An 18,598-nucleotide genomic window follows, 5' to 3' on the forward strand; every position below is an offset into this window, starting at 1 on the left:
CTCGGGGGGGGGCGAAGGACAGAGAGGAGGTCTGGGTGATTCCCAGTCTGCTCATAGGTTCCACAGTCTCTGAGGTTGACCAGCTGCATGTGACCGACCTGCAGGCAACAGACAGGATACCCCTGTCTCAAAGTGGGAAAAGAATCTTTGCACAGGAGCTGGCAGGTCTCATTGAAAGGGCTTTAAACTAGAATTTAAGGGGGAAAGGGATAAAAGCAGGCTTACTAGAGACAAGCCTGGGGACGGCACATCAATGTTTGTGGACAGTGTGGTAGTATGGTCCTTCAGTCTGACATCTCAGTGGAGGTAAGGGATGGAGTGCCATGCGATAGCAAAGACGCAAGGGATATTGATGAGCTAGAAAACATGGAAGCACCTGGGAATGGTCAGGTAAGAATTAGGGTTTCTCCCCCCAAAAAAGTGGTGGGGTCAATAGCCCAACTGAAGTGCATCTACACCAATGTATGCATCATGGGCAACAAGCAGGAGGAGCTGGAAGCCATTGTGCAGCAGGAAAACTATGATATAGTTGCCATCACAGAAACATGGTGGGATGATACGCATAACTGGAGTGCTGCATTGGATGGCCATAAACTCTTCAGAAGGGATAGGCCAGGAAGGAGAGGGGGTGGAGTGGCTCTGTATGTTAGGGAGTGTTTTGATTGTCTTGAGCTTAATAATGGTGTTTATGGGTAAGAATCAGGGGAAAGGCTAACATGGCAGATATCATGGTGAGAGTCTGTTACAGACTGCCCAACCAGGATCAAGAGGCAGACTAAATATCTATGAGCAGCTGGGAGAAGTCTCACAGTCACTACCACTTGTTCTCATGGGGGACTTAACTTACCAGATGTCTGCTGGAAATACAATACACCAGAAGAAACAGTCTAGGAGGTTCCTGGAGTGTGTGGAAGATAGCTTTCTGACGCAGCTGGTGAGCGAGCCAACTAGGGAAGGTGCCCTGCTAGACCTGTTGTTCATGAACAGAGAAGAAATTGTGGGTGATGTGAAGGTTGAAGGCTGACTTGAGCATAGCGATGACATGACAGAGTGATAGAGTTTTTTTTTCTTGGAGAAATAAGGAGAGGTGGTAATAGAACTGTCACCCTGGACTTCTGGAGAGCAGACTTTGGAGTTTTGTTTAGGAGACTGGTTGACAGAGTCAGTCAGGAGGTGGTCCTGAAGAGCAAAGGAGTCCAGGGAAGCTGGACGTGCTTTAAGAAGGAAATCTTTAAGGCACAGGAGTTGGCTGTCCCCACGTGCTGTAAGACGAGCCGGCAGAGGGGAGGACTGCCTGGCTAAACCAAGAGCTCTGGCTGGAACTCAGGAAGAAAAGGAAAATTTATGGCCTACGGAAGAAGGGACAGGCCACTCAGGAAGACTACAAAGATTGTGTGAGGCTATGCAGGGAGAAAACTAAAAGGGCCAAAGACCAACTAGAGGTAAATTTGGCCTCTGCTGTAAAAGGCAACAAAAATGTTTCTGTGGATACATTAACTACAAAAGAAGGACTTAAGAGAATCTCCATCCTTTATTGGATGCAGGGGAGAACACAGTGACCAAGAATGAGGAAAAGGGTGAGGTGGGTGTTGGTCTGTTTGCCCAAGTAACAAGCGATGGGACATGAGGAAACAACCTCAAACTTGCTGCCAGTTTGGTCTGTAAGAAGGCAGGCAGATGGGGTTTGCCAACCAGCCACCATATGACTGAGTTCCTGATAGCTTTCTGCGGGCAGAGTGGTTATGGCACAGATCTGTGGGGCACCAGTCACTTGCATGGGGGTCTTCTGCCCTCTTGAATGAGAAATTAAGCTCAGCTGCCTATACCCACCTTTGTGGTGTTCTAGAAGTGCTTTCTTCTAAATGTGATGAGGCTCCTCTGTGCCTGTTCCCAATAGCATGGCCCACAGCAGTGCTTGTGGAGGCCCAGGAAGAACTAGTTTTCAGGAAGTTGTGTGGACAAAGGCACTTAGAAAACCAGGCCAAAAGAAAGCACAGCAGCACTGTCACGTGCGCCAATTCTGATTGCAGAAAGAGCAGAAGTCCATTAGAAAGGGTTTCAGCTCTTCTACGCTGTCACCTCCCATATGTCTCCAGATGTCAGTTTATCTCTACTTCTATCAACTAGGTAAAAAGATATCAAAAGCATGAAGGGTCAGAGGCATCGTGCCACCTAAGCACAAATGGATTTAATAAATAAATCCATAAAGAGATAAAAATTAGGAGGTCAGTATTAATTACATGACTATGGACATGTGGAAGCTGCTTTGACAGATTGCTTATTCAGGTAGTGAATCACTTAGTATTTTGAATACATTGAGAATACTTCCACCTGTGGCTTGTGGAACTAGCAAGTGCATTGGACTTTTTTTTTTCTTTCCTTTAGTATGAGAAAGATGGGTGGGAGGAGTAGATATGACTGCACTGGGTGAGATTTTTTTTGGGTTTTTTTCCTCCTCTCCCCCCAAGTATTATTCACCATACGAATAGCCCTTTTTTTTAAGAACATTATTCTTTCAAAGACTTATAGTCTAGACATAAATTAAACTATACAGTGCTGGAAAACTTCCTTCCTTCCTCTCCGACCATTCACCACTTAAATCTGTTTCCTTGCCAGTGAAACCTTAGCATTGAACACTGTGGTGTGTATCAAGGCTATTATTATAATCTGCTGTTTGAAATGAATGGAATTGAGAAGATGAACTACATAACTGTGTAGCGTATTTTATAGATTATCTTTAATTTGAGAACACGATGCGTGTTTTGTTAGTTTTCTCTCTTGTTCTGTGATCTGTTATTAATCAGGTGAGAATATTCATGCAACTATACTAAAGTTGTAGTTAGATTTGTAAAAAATAATTTTGTAAGTACCATTGCTAAATATCAGATGCTATTTCATAGTTAAGTTTGCAGTGGCAGTTAAAAGCTTGGAAACCATACTATAGAAAGCACAGTGTCAGGCTAGGAGCTTAACAAGATACTGTCAGAATTAAAGGCGGTGTATAGAGAATCTGCCCCCGATGACTCATATCTTTTGAAGAGTTTGAACTAATTAGTGCTTAAAGGCTATCTTTCTTTTTAGAACTATTCTGTTGTTTATTTCTATATTTTTCTCTCTTCAGGCACTTAAGCCATGTTTGGCCGCATAATATTCTCTGTGCTCCCGCTGTCCCCTGTGCCTGCCTCCCTCCCCCCCCCCCCCCCCCCCTTTTTCCCCCTCTTACTATTTCTTATCTTTTCTGCACTTCACAAAGAATTTGCTTTTCCAGTAATGGTGCAACACTTATAACTGCATTAAAAAAAAAAAAAAATCCCACTCAAACCACCCCTTTATAAAACACCACAGGAACTGATTTCATTTGTATATAGAAAGAAGAGTGATTAAATGTGTATGTTTAAAGGGAGAACTAAATGTCTTTTACTGATTAGGAGCTTAATTGGAGTACTTGCTAGCTACTGAGTTTTATTGATGTCTTGAGTGTGTGATAAAGGAGAAAAGGTTGCTTTTTGCATTCAGGGCAGATGAATTTGAAGAAAATGAAGACATTGGATGAAATGGTAGCTCTACTGAAGTTCGTGTGTCTGGGATTTCCCCTATAACTGTACATTTAAAGTAATTTCATTATTGCTTGGTATTTCTTCTTTGTTAGTATAGTATCTGAGCACCCACTAGCATGTTAAGTGACGTGATTTTAACATGCAGATTGGTTCGGTTTGCTCCCTTTTTTCTCTGTGTGTGTTTTAGTTAACAACAAACAAGCAAATCAATCTTACGCAAATGCTAGTGGTTGCCAATCCTCTAAAATCAAATTGTCTTCTCACAACTCTTTGGGAAGCATTTGCTACTGGTGGAGCAGGGTTCCCAGGGGAGTAATATTAGAATTCCCAATAAGGAGCAGAAATAAGGGAGCATATCTTATAAACATCTTAGGTCATGTAGATAAATAGTAAACATAAGTAGAAATTATATTGTTTTCTTCTGTGTCTAAGACTAGTGTGGCTTTATTCCAGCTGGCATATTTAAAGAGATTTGTTTGACCCAAGAAGAAAATAAGGGGTCAGCTGCTTAAGTGGTGTAAACACCCAGAGCTCCAGAGAAGACAGAGATGCTCTTGGGTTAGCCAAGCGGATAACTAAAAATTTTCGGTTATGTATCTATATTGCCCTATTGCCTCAAATTAGTGTTGATTTTTTATTTTATTTTATTTGTATGTGAGGATCTGGCACTGCAAACTCAATTTAAATTCTAATGGGAGCATGACTAGAGCTGCATAAATGAAACCTGCCTCTGCGTTAGAGTGGTTGTCTATAGCAAAGATTGCCATGTGGATTCTTACCTTGCAAATGAATATCCTGATGGCTGACCATGCACTCATGTTCTTCGTTCTCTCTTTTTTCCTCTGGCCACCAAGTGTAGAGTTTTTTTATGCCAAAGAGCACAATTTCTCTGGGAGCAATTGAGAGACTTGCTCTGAGCTGCCCAGTTGTTAATATACTCTACTAAATTGTGGGAGGCTGGCTCAAATCCCTGCTCTGTGTTGATATGGGAAGGATTTGACCTAGATGTCACAACTGTCCTGGCTGTGGGAAAAGCATCAGCTCAAGCTCAGTTGTTGAGACGCTTGAGTATCGAACTAAGAGGCACAACAGGGACAGCAAGGGAGGCTCTGTTGCCCAGGGTCTGTTTTTTCTAAGCCAACAAAGCCAGGCAACTTAATCTAAATGCGTGAGTAGTTTTGGGTTAGTTAGGTGGTTTTTCACCACCTTATTTTGGTGGAAACATTGTTTGCCTGAAATTTGAGAGTTTATGCTGCCTCTGTACTTCTCTCTAGAGGTCTTCTGAGAAGACAAGCACAAGGAGAATTAGTAGGAATAAAAAGGATTCTTATCCTTAGCTTCTGACAAGGATCCTCTGAGATAATTTCCTTTCTTGAGGAGAGAAAAGTCAGAATTATGTATTAGAAAGTACTAGAGGAGGATTTCTATTTCTTTATAAATAGTCTCAATTTTTATTATATAAAAATAAACTTTTACAAATTTATATGAAATGCAGCTCCATCTAATGAACTAATCCAGCGTCTAGTTAAAGAAGGCTGTATTTTCACCTTTTGTAAACTTTGGGAAATGTTTATACTTTCAGGATTCAGTGCCTGATAATGAAGTTGTGTAGTTCGGTCAGCCATATTGATCCATAGCTGAAGACTTTGAGCTGGGTAGAGCACTGAGACTACCTCTCTGTGTCCTGTTTCTCTCTTTACCCCATCTGACCAAGTAGCACGATGAATCATCTTCCACTTCTTGCAAATCACAAGGTATTTGTGAAGGTCTATATGTGTATATGTAGTATGTTGGGAGATATGCAGATTATTTCTGATTTCCCTCCCTCCCCCATTTGCGAGGAATCTGTCATATGCCAAAAACTTTCCCATATATTTCACCTGTTTGAAAAGGCCATTGCAGCATTTGAGGAAGGGCAGGTCCTAGGGAACAATTTTTGGAAGTGACTGTTGTCTCCTTTTGAGAATAGGAGCAGATGCTGGTGTCTTGGCTACATATAGTTCAATGAACTGCAGTGAATTCTTTCACCATGCTGAGGGATCTAATTAAATTTGTAGAGCTAGTGGGAGGATGGAAGTTTTCGCAACAACACGGGAAATGAGAGACTTCCCCTTCTGTCAATTTGGTGTAAACTAATCTCATTGGGAATCTGCCAGTAACCCCACCCTGTAATTAATATAATAGGATCTGGCCTACACTGGATCTATGCACAGAGGATGGTATGCCTCCTACAGATTATGTAGTTCCTCTTTGCAGAAACAGAGTTTTTAATTGCTCTAATTGGTCTGGACAGTAGATATCTGATTCTACTAGTGTGTCTGCTGCTAATGAAATCTGTGGTAGGGAATCGTTATTTGTAAGTAGTCTATTTTTAACAGTGCTGCTGTAACAATAATTTAAATACTCTGAGCCCTATGTACAGGGCGTAGACCCTTGTGGGTTTTTTGTGTGTGTTTATTAGATGGGAACAGCCGGGTATCTGATAACACAATTTGTTACCAGGGTTTCTCTAGGTGGTAAAAGTCTGTGACTGTTCCCTCTGGCTCCTCTGAAGTTTATTATGAAACCAGACCCTGTTGTATGCTATTCATAAGAAAATCTGAAGAGGAAAACATTGTTCTCCTGGCTCACTAGCCATCTTGGCCATTGCTCCTCTACAGGTTGACCCGGCATTGTTGGTTGGAGAAGATACCCTGAAGTAGGTGCCAGCTTATTGCTCTCTCTTTGCTTTGTAGGTTATCTGTCAGGTTTGTCCAGAGCAAGAAACTTTAAAACATTATTTCCTAAAAAAATGATGAGTTCTCTGCTGTGCTAGTTGCCCTTTGCACAGGGCTGTTACCTTCCTTTCATTCTGTTTCTGTGAACAACGTGTTTAAATTGCAAGGTTGAAAGGCCACTTTTGTAGATTCTCTTCTTGTTCTGATGTCAGTGCAGGGCAGTGTCTCCTTGTGTCATTTTGCAGATCTGGTGATAGTAAATGCATCAGAACTAGTGCTGTGTAACAAAGCTTGACTAAAAACTATAGCTGTCTAATGTTAACTTTTAGCATGTGGTTTATAGGACATGGGGGAAGTTGCAACGTCTTCTAACCTTTTTAGCTGGGAACTGTGTAACCGTTTGCCCTTACCACTATGAGAGCATCTGATACTCCTACTCCTGTCTGGTAGAAGCAGATGCCACTGCAGGGCTTCTTTCCCAACCATTCTTTCTTCTGTTCTTCATGTGAGTTCACAGGAATAAGAGCACCCTGTCCGGAGCCTGTGACAACCCTGGCAGGTACAGGATAGAGTATCCTAATGCAGTTGGGATGCATGTGTTATGCGTTGTCTTGAATTCAAGAGAGCAATAAGCTCTCACATGCTTCACTCTGTTGCACCCTCGCAGCAAGCACCCAGAAATGTAATGGTTGAAACTACTTTGGCCTTTGACAGGATTTTGGCTGTTTTGTTACTACAGAATTTCTTCTGCTGGGTTTTGTGCTAAGACACATCAGCACAAGGGTCCTGACTGAAAGGCTGTCATTGCCACCCAAAGGCCTGTATATGCTAAATTGTGAATGGTTATCGTTATATCCAAGCTTTGGAATGGTAACCGCAGAAACTCAGAAGCAGTAAACTACTCCCAACGTTTTTTTTTTTAATTGAAAAAAAAAACCAACAACCAACAACATAACCAACAAACCTCTCTAAGAGAATTGAGAAATAAAACATGTACAGTGCAGCTGACTTTCTCTGTCTTGCTCCAAGACTTATCTGATCATCACGTCCTCAAAGTTCTTTTAAAAATGCTGGCTGTTATTTAAAGATGTTATTAAAGTCCTTGCTTTGGAGAGTTTGGATAAATGTAGAATTTAATTTAATTAACCTTCAGCAATCTTTCTTTCTGCATGAAAAGGTGACCTTTATAAAATGCCAATTACTTACCCGAGAGCCTGCTGCTTGCATTCTTCTGTGTCTATATATATATATATAAAGTATATATGTATACAAGGAAAGGCACATTAAACCATGTTTAAACATGTCTTAGGTATACTTAAGGACCCTCCGATTTGAACAGTGGTGTTACATACAGAAATACATGGGAAAACTGTAGCCAGTGGTAGGCACAGGTTATTCTAAACGCTACGTGGTTAATCAGATTCCCATCAGAAAATGGGTCTAGACCTGGGGAGGTTTGAGAGCCATCGTCTAGAAATCAAATGGTTGTATGTATCTGAATTATAGCAGTGCTTAGAGGCATTGGTAGAGATCACGGTGGCTATGGACTAGCTCCTGTACAAGTATATAGTAAGAGACATTCTCTGATCCAAAAGTCATGTAAACTCACTAGGCTGAAAAATGTTGGGAAGACTATGGCTCAGGGTGGAAAAATGACTGTCCAGGTCATGTTGCATGACTGAATTTATTCTGAACCCCTGCTAAGCATGCCGTCCCCTAGACTGACCTGTCTTTTCTTGTTCTTAGAGTCATCACTCATTCACATGCAGAGTTTTTCCTGTTTTCTCATGTCAGGCAGTCTAGAAGAGAGACATCTAAAAAGCTTTCCTCAACTAAGACAAGTGTGAATAAACACAATTTTTGGAGAATATGAGGTCTACTATGCTTGTTAAGTTCCCCAGACTGAATTTGCCTTTAATATGCTCTCGGGGTTGGATTTCAAATGTATTTAAGTTTCTAAAGATGTGAACAGGTGCTTGGTAAAATTTTCAAAGGCTTTTAACTTCCTTAGGTGCTTTTGAAAATCTCTTTAGCTGTCTGTGTGCCTTTAATCTCCTCAATAAATTTGGAAATCCTTAGAGCCTGTTGTTCAGCATTCAGGACTTGAACAAGGTCTGGAGTCTCTGCCTTCTGTCTCTATTTCTGTAGGTATATTTATTGCAGCTGGGAGACTTGCATGCTGACTGTAACTGTGTAAATGCAAATGGGTCCCGGTTTTAAATCTGACCCTCAATAGTGCAGGTGTATGATATTCTCAGAATAATTGTTTTAGACACAGAGGGCTTATAGATTTTGTAGTTGGCATCCGTCCTGTTGCAAATGTTGCTCATTCTTTAAGAAAATCCCTTCTTCAAACAAAGTTACTAAAAAAGAGAGGTTATTTGAGTGTTAAAATATACTTACACTGATTTATAGCATCATACAGCTTACACACAATTACAACCTCACTTTCTTCTGCCAATGGAAACATGACTGTAAAAGGATGTGTATTTTAGGGGGAGAGATTCACCTTAGTGTTTGTATCTCTCTGTTTCTTGCCTGCTAACTGACTAACTTACAGTGGAGGTGGATGGCAGAGCTAGTGCAAAAAAAGTGCACTAATTTATCCTTGAAATCCAGCACACACACTGAGATTACTCAGAAATGTTCCTCCATGGTTCAGAGCTGAAATCAGTCCTGTTGCGATGATAGGTCAGTGGTGAGGGAAAGAGCTCTTAAGTTTCAAGCAGAACAAAAAGTTGATGGATTTCTTTCCCACAACGTGTTCTGTTTAAATAACTTGCTTTTGGGCTGCTCATTTTAGGATCCGACTCCATTTTAGAACCTGATTTTGAAGCCCACTAGCTCCAGTAAGCTTTGGAAGAGATTGCCAGAATAAATACGCAACAAATGCTGCATGCCAAGCAATGAGTGTAATGAGGTTTGATGTGATAGCTGGGAACTGGTACGTTGCTTTAAGGAAGCTGCATCTCCTGTTAGAAGCTGTCTCTGGTGTTTCTTATTGCCAATTTTTTTTTTTGTCTGTTGGTGAGTGAGTATGAGGATGATGTCACTTAGGATCATGGAGGAAATTTTAGCAAATTTACTAATTCAGTAAATAGGGTAAAGGATATCCACTTGTAGACTTTGTTTTTAAGTAGAAATGCTAAGGACTTCAGTGTCAAATGGAAGCAGTGTGTGGATAAATCTCCTTGAGAAAGCTAATCTGTCAATTAAATTTTGTTTTGAGAACCAGTTAGGTTGTTACTTTTTCCCAGTGATTATTTTTTTCTTTTTGCATTTTTCAGGCCTCTGTTTATGTAATTAAAAAAATTACTATTAACCCAATGCAATAAAACCTTGCAAATGATGAAATGATTGCTGGGAAATAATTGTCTCTGAAAGTTGTACCATACACTAGTTTTGTTCCTGACATTTGTTTCATCGTGTCTTGTGGGTGCTCCTTATAGAAAATGAAATTATCCTCAGCAAGCTAGCAGTAGAATAATGCATTCTTTGTCTAGAGTATGCACTAGATGATTAAAGGAGGGACCTTTGGAGGCTGAATTTAGTGATGCTGTAGCCTATTTTACTTCTGAAGTTCTCTTTCTCTTAAAATAATACAGTGTATTCATTTCTCCACTTCCATTATTGCATAACGGTTATCTCTAGTGTCCGACACTGTGACTTTTTGAGAGTCGTTGACAGTTTATTTTGACAGCTTTGAGGAAAAAAGAAAATAAAAAGATGAAAGTGCCTGAAACAACTGGAACTTTCGATTGACCCCTGTCTCTGGTGAGCTTTGCATTAGGTCCTGGATGGGAGCTGTGGTGGGACCATTGCATTTGTTCCTAAATTGTTGTGCAAGGTGGGATTAAATCCTGGCACTGAAAGGACTCTATGCCACTTAGAGTTGTGCTGTCTCAGTTAAGTCTTGGGAGCTGTGTTACCTTTAACTGTGAATGCAAGTTGACTGTTCTACGGTATCGTGAGGAACCGGGCTGGGAAAATGGATTGCAAGGGGCAGTAAATGTAAGTCAGTGAAGGGAGGGAAAAGAGGCTATGGGAATGTTGAGCCAGTTCAGTCAGACCTATTGATTTTGAGCGGATGTTTGTATCTTAAGGGTGATGTGGTATTTCAATAAAGTCTCATCTGATTTCTGCATAATGTCAGGTTGCTTGTAGTTATTCCTGAGACGTAGATAAGCAGGTTGCTCTGGCGCACGTGCAAAGGTATTACTTTCTCTGGGAGCTCCCTCTTGCATAGAGGAGAGCCGTTCAAATACCTCTGCCCAATGGTTCCCATGTTTTCTGTAGACCTTCTGGTGAAAAAGGGTGATTTTTTGTTTTTATTCCCCTCTGCTCTCACACCCCCTTGATGGAATCCACTTCCTTCTACTTTGAACTCTTCAGCAGAGATGCTTTGACTTCATATCCTGGTGGCAGGAGTACAACTCTGGGATACTGCAGGCTGCCTCTATACCTTATATCTACTCCATCAGCACCTTGCTCAAAAGGCTGGTCTTGTTGATTGAGAGCTGCTGTTCTAGTTCATCTGCCTGCCAGTGCCGCATCTCGCTGTCCAGGGTCTTTCTTGGCCACCTGCAGCAGTAACTTGAGATCTGCCTGCCATCTGGATGACACTTCCCACAGTATAACCTAGCGTTGATTTTTATGTTGGTTTATTGTGTAATGTTGTAAACACATATGGCTGTGTGTATCTTTTGCATAACTGCAGCTGTAGCAGTTAGAATGATGGTTTGCGGGGCTGAGGAGACTAAGCTCGGCTGCTAGCTTGCTCTGTAAACTAAGGTGTCTCTTTGAATGTGAAATTTTTTTCAGGGCTGGTTTGAAAACTCTTAAATCGGTGTCTTTTTTTTTTAATTCTCTAAGTAAATTTTGAAAATGGGGCCCTCTGTTAGCATTCCTCTTATGCTACCTGTCTTCATATTGATGATAAGATTTTTAGATGCAACTGCATAACACTTTCATAGTATGCTCAGAAATTCTGCATGTGGCCTGCAGAGCCAGAGAGAGATTGGTATATCTTAATCCAGCTGCAGATCAGGGGCTCCAGCTGTAAAGATGGGAGTGTTTCATCCCAGCTGGGGTGATAGATTTACTGTTGGCGATGCTATCAGTCACATTCATGGCAGAGGCCCTCCAAAGCTGACAGAGAGCATGGGTTACTGCATGTTTTACTGCAAGACACACATAAAAGCTAGAATGCTCGTATTGCCATTTATTAAGCTGTCTGTGTAGTATTCTTGTTTTTCTGTTGTGCTAGGTTACATCCCAGAACTCTTGGGGAACATGTGGTGCTCATTAAGTATTTCTCAATAGGTCAACAACAATCCTGAACCAGTGGAGGTCTGTGGTAACAAACAGAGGTTGCCAAATCACTAGAGACTGACAAAGCCCAAACTGCTTGCAGGATGGGAGCCAGTTCACCTATCGTAGTCCTCTGTATTGCCAGTCTTGGAGACTTGGAGATGACACTTGCTCCCCATTATTTTGAGATGTTGCATTTTTTTCCTCATCTCTTGGTGTCCAGCTTGGGAATGCTGTGTGATGTTAGCAGCAGCAGCAGGGAAATCACAGGGAAGCAGAGGTCCATTTGTGCCTAGTTACGCAACTATGGGATGAATGCATGCTTTTAAAAAGATAAAAGTGTCCGATCCTTCAAGGACCCTTGGTTGTCTGTTTTAATGTGAAACATATGGCTGTAGTGTGGAGCCGAGGATAATGATTCAAGCCAGAGACACAGATCCTTGATGGTGACTGTGATCTGTGTTGACAAATAAAACTTAACAACCCCTTAAATCTTGCATTGTATGTTTTTTTTCAGCTAGCTTTGTCATCGGTTGCTATAGCTGAATTGATTACTGGTGATTTGAATGCATTTGAATGGAGACTGAAATGACACCCATACAGTACTTCAGTTTTCATTTCACTTTAAATTATTTTCCCCACCCCTCCTCCACATTTCATGTTTTGAATGAAGGTGAAGAAAAGGGGGCTGGGAGGAAGATAGATTTATCATAATGTGTCCTGCATATAACATTAACTAAATTTTTAAACAGAACCATTACTAGGTGTTTGTTTCTGGTCACTGGGAGCTTGACTTATAAAAATATTTTGACACTAAAAGATGCGGCTAGGCAGTAATTTAAAGAGAAGACAGGTCCTACAACATTTAGGCTTCCAGAGCAAGTAGATTTCTTACTTTTCCACCTTGTTTGTAACTGTAGAGCAGGAAAGAGAAACAAACTGTCCTGATTTTTGAACTCCAGTGAAGTACTGACATTTGGGGAAAATGCAAATAGGAGCATTCACTCTTCGGTACTTACTGAAAGCAGTGCTTGACACTGTGCTATATTTATAAAGCTTGAGTTAACCTCAAAAGTCAAAGCTGTATTATGTGTGCAACTTTAAAAAGAACCTTCTAACACTAAAATTTGGGGTGGGCATTGTTCTCTGGAGTACTGGAAAGGTTATTTGAATGTCCTCAGTAGAATATGGAAAAATTAGGCTGTAGCATAATTCCTTTTAGAAAATCCTCTTAAATTTAAAACTGTTTGCATTCTAAAAATAAGAATTAAGTAAAGATACTTCATGTTGCTTTAAAGGAAATAAACTAACTGCCTTCTACTGGTCTTACAGCGAAGACCTTGTTTGTTTGTGTTTCGGTACAAGCTTGGAAGAGAAGGAATAACAAACACCTCTGTCATGGCTTCACTCCAAAAAGATATGTGAAATCAACACTGAAAGCCAGTGCATCAATGCCTGTCACTGGCATGCTGTTCTGCTGTTGTATGGCCACATGGGGAAGATGAATTAGCAGAGCTGAGGAAATAGGTTCCTAGGATATTTTTCTGCAGTCAGCAAAGTTAAGTGAGATGACAACACTCAACTCGTTTTGCTGTATTTAAAGTTTTGAGGTACCTAAAGCTTGAAATAATCAACACCCAAATAAGCTTGGGAGAAGCTGATTTGTATTTTTTCAGGCTCTATTAAGGTGTGTAGGGGAAAATCAAAGCCACACTGAGTAAAAGGCCCTCAGCAGGGACAAATATTTCCTTGTAATATACTTAGAGCACTTCACGCTCAATTGCTGTAGCAGGATGTAATCTGCAAAAGTGTCTTGTTCTGCTCCATTTCTGTAGGTCTCTTAAATTGTTTGCCTGGATCACAAAATCTTGCCCTTAACAGGCTAGTGGTGTGGTTTAGGATTTTCTGTAATTCCGCGCTCTCTGAGATGTTGGAAGTGGTTACAGAAAAATCTCAATCAGAAGGATCTCATTTGCTCCTTTGCATTACTGATGTCTGCTTAGTAAAAATTATTTTTCCGTTTTTCTGCATATGTTAACTGGAGATTCTGAACCTGCCTTTTGGCGTTAGCAATGCATAGTAATAGAAAGGAGGATTGAGAGAGGCTTTGGAAGAACAGGCCCTTCCTCTTGTACAAGCAGATGAATTTATTTTTAAGACTTAGTATCCAGATTGTGTTTGAAAGAAAATTTCATTCACCAGCTGCGTAAAACCGTACCAAATGAATTTAATTTGCTGCTTTCAATTATCAGAGTCTTTGATCCGTTGTGTCAAAATCTAACCTTTTCACCCCTCTTCTCAGAGATGTTCCTGTGTTATGGTAGTGGCGGTAGGCAGAGCTGCAGAAAGACTGATCTCCCTCAGTCAGACACAGCTAATGCACAGAGTGCAGCAAGATCCAGATCTACCTTGGAAGGTGTTGCATGCCCTCAGCTGCGCTTGTAGGAAACAGTTTCTCTTGGCATGAAATGGATTTGATATGTTAAGTTTAACAGTATGCAACCTTCCCTTGAGAGTAAGTCACTTATAATTTTCAATATGAGATGAGATGGGAATGTCGACCTGCTTGAGGGTGGGAAGGCTCTGCAGAGGGATCTGGACAGGCTGGATGGATGGGCTGAGGCCAATAGTATGAGGTTCAACAAGGCCAAGTGCTGGGTCCTGCACTTGGGTCACAACAATGCCATGCAGCGCTACAGGCCTGGGGAAGAGTGGCTGGAGAGCTGCCTGGCAGAAAAGGACCTGGGGGTGTTGGTCGACAGCCCGCTGAACATGAGCCAGCAGTGTGCCCAGGTGGCCAAGAAGGCAAACAGCATCCTGGCCTGTATCAGGAACAGCGTGGTGAGTAGGACTAGGGCAGTGATTGTCGACCTGTACTTGGCACTGGTGAGGCCCCATCTCAAGTACTGTGTTCAGTTCTGGGCCCCTCTCTACAGGAAGGATGTTGAGGTGCTGGAGCTTGTCCAGAGAAGGGCAACGAAGCTGGTGAGGGGTTTGGAGAGTAAGTCTTATGAGGAGCAGCTGAGGGAACTGGGGTTGTTTAGCCTGGAGAAAAGGAGGCTGAGGGGAGACCTTTTTGCTGCCTATAGCTACCTGAAAGGAGATTATAGAGGTGGGTGTTGGTCTGTTCTCCCAAGTAACAGGTTGTTAAGTGACAACAACAAGGGTTTGAACAGGCTGCCCAGGGAAGTGGTTGAGTCACTATCCCTGAGGACATTTAAAAGACAGGCAGGCATAGTGCTTAGAGATACAGTTTAGTGATGGTTTTTTGTCAGTGTTAGGTTGATGGTTGGACTAGATGATCTGAAAGCTCCCTTCCAACCCAGGCAATTCTATGCAGGAATCAGCTGGAGTAGTCAACCTGGAGGAGCGAGCTCCTGCCAGAAAGGACTCTTTTGGGCACTGCATAAGCCATGATTGTGCCGTGCTTGCTCTGGTGTTGTTAATACTTTGGATTATAAATTACCCCTTCTGAGAGCACTTGGGAGCCCCAGCAACGTGATCCATTAGCCATGTACAGTTCATAACTGTGGGTTAGACTTGTCATTCATTCATTTTTGTAACAGCTTTAAGTCCTTGTAAGTACTCTTGCAATTTCAATGACCAGGTCTGAACTACCACATGTAGAAGAGCCAGTCCCTTCCCCAAGACAATGTAGAGTTTAAGCAGAGAAAACCTGTGGAAAAGGAGACGTAATTTATCCATAGTACATGAATAAAATGCAAAAAACGGAACCAAGGAGTTAGTGGTGTGGTTTGCAAAGGGGCTGGGTTGGTGGGATACTTGGCTTTGTAGCACCAGGGGGAGTTAGACAGCAAAGAGATCACAGAAAGTGTAATTTCCATGCACGGGTACAGATTTCAGTCTTCCTTCTGGCAGTTCATGTGCAGGAACCTGGAAGGCACACAGTGGTCTCTGTGCACCACATATGATAATTACATTATTAAGGAAGTAAAGACCACAAGAGTTGAACCCAGGGTGTGTGTCTTATTTGGAGCCTTCTAAGGGCTTCCTCATTTTCTAGGTTAATTGAAGACACACATTTTTCTCTCATTGCACTTCAGCTTTTTTTTTTCTTATTTTGCATAGTATTTAACACTTGGGTAAAATAAAATTTTCGTGCTATTTCCTTTTTACCTGCCAGGAAGTCCCATTTTCTTACAGTTCAATTGTAAGATTTAGTGTAGAAAAAGTCAGTAATGTTTCAAGATTGCAATTATCAATTGGTATGTTTAGTATTGAGTTGCAAAGGGAAATTTTTTTTAGCTGAATTAAGGACCAATGGCACTATTAATGTTAAATGACTCTATCAAGATCATGTTGTTATCATAAATGTCAGGAATTAAACATGATTAGGCCATTAATTTACAGTTGCTACTGTCTAATAGTTACTGATGTTGATTTAAAGGGATGCTGGTAGGGCCAGCAAGTGAAAAGTTTGACCCACTTCTCAAATTTTTATTAATCTGTTCAAAATTGAGAAATCCCTGAAGCCAGAGTTTGAGTGCACACGTGAATTTTTTTGAAATCTCAAGTAGTTGCAATGACAAAAACTAAACACAGTCTGGCACCAACTTTGAATCTGAAGTAATGCTTTGACTTATAGTTCAGATAGTAAGTTTGTCTTCAACTCTCAGGCTTCACTGAATGCTTCTATAACCTTAGGCTTGCATGATTCGGTTGTAACCATTATATATTAGGGATAGTGATTATTTTTATTATATAAGCTGTAGGTGTGTTAACACAGAGATAGGAGCCCTATTTGAAGTTTCATATATGCTCTGTCTGGGGCTTACCATGCGACACTTGAAAATGTGCTTGGATTATAGCTCCAGGGGTTACTTTTAGTGATGACCTTAAAATGCTTTTGCAATGTACTTCTAGAGTACTGCAGAAAGGGGTGGTCCTGACTACCTCTTGCCTGCGGCTGTGTTTTTCCTCACTGTGTTTTTTATGCCAGATTATTATTTTTTTTCCCCAGAGTTACCAGCTTCACAGCTGATTCTGAATGCTAGTGTTAGCATGAGAGAGGAGATGGGTAAAGAGCAGGTAGGCAGAGGGGAATGTGGACCAAACTGACTTTCAGCAGCATCCTACACAACTGTTAAAGTTGTGTGACCATAGTGACCATAGAACTGCCTGAGACCCAGGCTCTCCTGACTCTGTCTGTATGCTCTTAGCTGTACCCAAGTACAACTGAGCTTGTTGGAGTACATGGTTCAGACTTGTTTTGATGACTGCATTTGTACCAGCAAGCTAGTATTGCAAACCAGCATCACAGGCAGTGTAAGCAATCAGAGTGGGTCTGATTTTCTGGTCTTTGTAATGATGAGAACCCATGAGAGAACCCAGGTGAGAAAATGTGCAGTAAGACTGAGATGTACAGAAATCATAGCTTGTGGCTGAGGTACATATAAACTAACCCATGCATGTTAAAGGTGGACAGGTATGGTGCCTTGTGTGAAGGAGTCATGTTCTTTCATAATACTGATCATCTACGTAGTACCTGTGGTAAAGAAGCAATTATAGTAATGTATATGTACAAGTATACCCATGAACATGCACACTATCAGTTCACATTTCCACACTGTTATGCCTGCTTTCTTCGCTGCAGTATGAAATAACTGAAGTATTGACTGAGGACTGGTCTGTGTTAGAAGCTGGTCTCATTGGAGCATGTTGAACCTCACATACAGAACAGAGTTGTCCTGTTGTCCAGTGAATGTCTTTAATTGGTGGACTTCCAGAACTTTGCTTCTCCTGAGGTGAAAGTTTTGTTCAGTCGAGAACCTCTCTGGTACTTCTAAGCAGGACTAGGTCTACTTGGAAGAATGTGTACACAACTAGTGTAACAGGCATGGAAAATGTGCTATGATGCACCTAAAGGGGGACTGAAGCTGAAGCTGCGTGGATATTGTCACAGAATCAGCCTGGCTGCCTTGTGAGCTGATCCAGTCTCCTTAGCTTTGATAGGCATTAGAGGATAGATGTTATCCTTGGCATGTGCTCCTGTAATCTATGTGTATTCAACATAAAAATGTCACTTGGCGACTGTGCTGTATAACGTGTGCCTTGTCCTGTCTGCAGGGCTTGCAGATATATTTATAATGCAAGGGGAATCAGAGGAGCCACCCACACAACTGGAATGTTTTCAGGAGATAAAGGCTATTAAACTGCTTGAAAGACCAGTTGGGTCTCTAGAGGGTGAAAAGCCAATTTTGACCTTACAGAAACTTTACTTGCTGATCTTACAAAGGAATTGTTAGCAGAAGAGAGAGATAAATCTATAATGGAATTACTTTCTGCCTTACAAAATGTGCCCAGTAGCAAGATTCACAAAAGTTGCGTGCTCCTTAAAAAGAAAAGGGGAACCAGAGGGTAAAGCATGCTTTCTCCTTTTCCCCAGTGGCCGCTTCTTGTGTGGAATCCAACTCTTCACATCCACGTAGCTTAGCATTCCCTTGCCTGGCAGTGGGACTATCCCACAATATGTGATTGAAGGGGAGGGTGAATACTCTACTGAATAGATTATAACATTTACTATGCCTGTTGAAGTAGTATAAATGTAGTACTCTAACTTTCTCTTGTAAGAGTACAAGCTATACCAGTATCAGGCATTCTTATTCTGGGATGATGACCCTGATGGCAATGAACTGGAAAGCTTTTTTGGTGAACTGTGGGGGTTTTTTGGTTTGGGATTTTTTTTTTTTTCCAGTTCTTGGACTGGTTCCATCAGTGCAAAGTGATTACCGCAATTAAACATTGCTTATTTCTTATCTGAAGGGGACTACTGCAGTGTATTCGCTTTTATTAAGCTAGTATCTTTATTTAAACATATTGATGCTTTTCTGAAAGGGCTATTCTTGAATCCATTGCAACACTTTGTTCCATTCCTGCGACTCTCCTTATTGAAGAGACTTTTGTATGTTTTTATTTGCACAGTGGTTAGATGGATGCAACTAATAGGGTGAGGGAAGTGTTTCTTCAGAAAACACCCTTGTTACTTGATAAATT

Source organism: Numenius arquata, chromosome 6 (assembly GCF_964106895.1).
Source record: "Numenius arquata chromosome 6, bNumArq3.hap1.1, whole genome shotgun sequence".
Classification (NCBI taxonomy): Eukaryota; Metazoa; Chordata; class Aves; order Charadriiformes; family Scolopacidae; genus Numenius; species Numenius arquata.